Raw genomic sequence first — 3,295 nt, forward strand, 5'->3', positions numbered from 1 at the left:
AAACTCACTCTGGGGCACTGGGAAGTACAGAGCTTGGATGCAACAATAGTTACACAGTTCCAGAAATTTTTCTGCAGCTGATGTCCTGATATGTTTTTAAGGAGTCTGTCTTCCTCTCAAGCTCAGCCACTTTTTTAACCATCCATTAATATTTTCTATGCACCTGAATAAAAGTGCATGGAAGTCATCTTTCCATCCTCTTCAACTGTGTTTTAATCAGGCTCAGGATATTTTTTCTGAGGAGCTGAGTTTCTCAGGTGTGAGGCAGACGTTTTGTTCCACGTAGAATGGTAGAACAAGTAAATTGGGAAAATGGGAGGATTATTGAATTCATTTGGTTTTCATGTCATTGTCACTACCATGCACTATTGCTTTTTGCTGCCTTCCTCTTGAGATAAAAATGGGTTTAGTCCTTGAATTTATGAAGTTCAATTCTTCCTTTACAGATTCACAGCCTACAGACTTGGCCTTCGACTGGCTCCTCAAACAGAAGTGATTTGCATGTTTCTTTCATTTTCACTCTGCTGCAGAAGCATCTGTCCACAGGCTGGTGACCTTACCTGAACTTAATTCCTTGGGTGCATGCGATGCTATTTCACCTGGCTTCATGGTAAGTTTTTCCTATGAGTCAGCACAAATTAGTTGATTTCCTTGAACTTCATTTAGGGATGATGGTATGGTGTGGGTAAAGGTAATAGGCCATGAGTTCTAGCGCTAAGAGTTTTTCCACCTGGCATCTTAGGCTGAGGAAAAAGAACACTCACTAATTACCTGATAGCTTCAGTTTTCTCACTCATTTTAGTGGAATTCACATATTGCCACTCTCCTCAGTCAGACGTTTTGGCCTGAGAAGTTCCTTTCCTTTGAGAGCGATTAAATGTAGCTGTTTGGAAGGAGATGGGAAAGATTAAAGCAGCACTCTTCAATCTTTTTGCACACTGGGCAAACAGATCAGTATTCAAAGGGACTTCTCCATAGGTGCAGAGCTGCCCCTCTTCTGAAGCCAGCTTTTAAGCTCAGGGTGGAGCAGTGGGTCCCAGTTCACACAGCCTACAGAGCTCTGCCTTCCCTAAAGCTGCACTTCCTGTCAACGTGTGAGGCTGGGACTCCAGAGATACGTCTGCATGGCTAGACTTGAGACAGGGCTTGGTGGCTCCGTGCCAAAGCTGGTGTTGCTGTGCTGCTCCTGATGGTAGTCAGCTCAAGCAGTAGATTGTACAAAGTCACAGGCTGGGACAGGCGTTCAGGGAATTGCTGGAGAAAATGAAGGGTGAAAGGTAACAGTTGCTTAAGTGTGCTGTTTCAACAACTTGGCAGCTGGACATTGGCTTTCTCTGCAGAATTTATTAGAATGAAGCCTTTTTGTGCTAGCTGCAAATCTGGCCTGGTACACCTGTGGTTGATTTTCAACTTGAAACTAGAGAAAACATCCTAGAACCTAGGGCTCTCCCCCCTTATTGCCAGTGATTACAGAGGCTTTTTGTTCCATGCCAGAGACCTGGAAGAGATTGCACTTGGGATGCATACAATTCAACTGGACATTGCTTTGTTGTGCTGGCCTTGCTGTTGATGCAAAGCTTTCTGCTTTTGTCCTCACATCTCTGGATTTACATTGGCTTCTGCTAATGAGACTTAAAAGGAATTAGAACTGACCTCAAATTAAGACTGGGTTGTTCCTGCAGAGCCATCCAAACTGTTTATTATATTGATCAGTTAAGCCCCATGAATTCCTCAAGTTAGTCAATGATGTGAACTGACAAGTTAAATTATTACAGTGAAAGCCCTGCTGTGCTAACTTAATTTATGTTGTAGGGCCTCAAACCAGATTTTTATCTGTGTGCTTCTTTGGTTTTTTTTTTTTTTTTCTTTTCTTTAAGACTAAAGTGAGAATTTTCTTTTTGAAAAACAGGTTTGCTGTGAGGATAAATTATATCAAGTCAGTTGTCCACTCAAACTACAAATAATGCTGCTTTTATTTTAAATTCAATAATACAGGCATCTGGAGCTATAAACACTTTCTACAAGTTGTGTGGCCCTGGGAAGATACAGACAACTTGCATCTGTATTGTATTGTATTGTTACCTTACCTGACTTGATATATTCAAATTAGGGGCATGCTTTTGATGTGAATGAGAAATTGGAGAGGAAAGCCTCATATAGAAGAGACAAAAACCTTGTGGATTCTGATGGGTACAGCCTTGGGAAAGAAGAGGGAAAGGCAGTGCTGTGGTCAGGTCTCCATTCCTCACTCAGAGCATCAGGGCTCGGGGCCATGGAAATGCTGCTGGAGTGCTGTGCTTAGTCAGCCTGAAGTGTATGACAGTTGTGTACTCACAAAGCAATGTCGAGGGAGGTTTGGTGTCATGGCAATGATGCTGATGACAGCCTGAAAGAGAAGAAAATGAAAAGGATTTTTGACTCTTTACTGTATACTTATATAAGCCCTCAAGTGAGACAGCTTAAGGAAAAAAACTTTGCTGCCTTGAAGAAAAGGAGGAAGAACCAGTTTTGGCAGGTTTCCTTTGCATACAGCTTGCCCTGGTGTGTTACTGCATAATTTCTTCCTGCTGTTGTGTTCCATTTCCTTTGAACAAAGAAGTGACTTTTAAATGGTGCCTGTGAATGTATTTATGAGGAACCAGGGTTAAAAATAGTGATAAAAAAAAAAGTCTCTGAGCTGATAGTAGATTGTGGGCGCTGGACTTGCTCTGTTTGGATAAGGAACAAAAGCTCCATCCATGCAACGTGCTCTCTTTGCAATCTTTACATGTGGGTTGAGCTGCAACAATCTGTGACTCTGGGCTAGGTGTTCATATTTGGGGATTGCTGGACCATGGCACACTGGCAGATAGATTCCAGTTATTCCAGGTATTCTAAACACTAAATATCCATTAATTATATGATTAATAGTACAGCCATTAGTAGTTGGGACTGACTTGCTTGACTCCTCATTGTGTTTTGGTTTCACTCCTTTCATATTTTTAAGGGTTTTATCAAACAGATCTGCAACTTCATATTTAATTACTTAAATACTATTGTCTTGGCAAATGGCCTTTTCTAAAATGCAAATACCTAAAATTTGTGAAAGAGCAAGATTTTTAAGTTAAAGTATGAGTCGGTGATGCAGTTTTTAAAGAAACCTGGGAGTAAATCCTAGATTTTCACTTAACTGAATGGATATTTGTTTTTCTTTTTCAAGGACGTTGTCCTGCAGTGCAATCAACCTACTTACAGTCCTCTCCACATGCATCTCCATAGATGTAGTGTCCAGCCCTTCACTAACAGATGCCATGAA

The 3,295-nt window shown here is 41.2% G+C and overlaps 1 long non-coding RNA gene across 1 annotated transcript in view; it reads left to right on the forward strand.

The window, feature by feature from the left end:
• LOC108445322 overlaps positions 1–3,295 on the forward strand; it is a 143,111-nt gene that overhangs the window by 23,975 nt on the left and 115,841 nt on the right. The window contains exon 3 of the long non-coding RNA XR_001860139.1: positions 447–610. This is a non-coding gene — a long non-coding RNA (uncharacterized LOC108445322). The remainder of the gene's footprint in view (positions 1–446; positions 611–3,295) is intronic.

This window comes from Corvus brachyrhynchos, unplaced genomic scaffold, assembly GCF_000691975.1.
Source record: "Corvus brachyrhynchos isolate BGI_N302 unplaced genomic scaffold, ASM69197v1 scaffold223, whole genome shotgun sequence".
In the NCBI taxonomy this organism is placed as follows: domain Eukaryota; kingdom Metazoa; phylum Chordata; class Aves; order Passeriformes; family Corvidae; genus Corvus; species Corvus brachyrhynchos.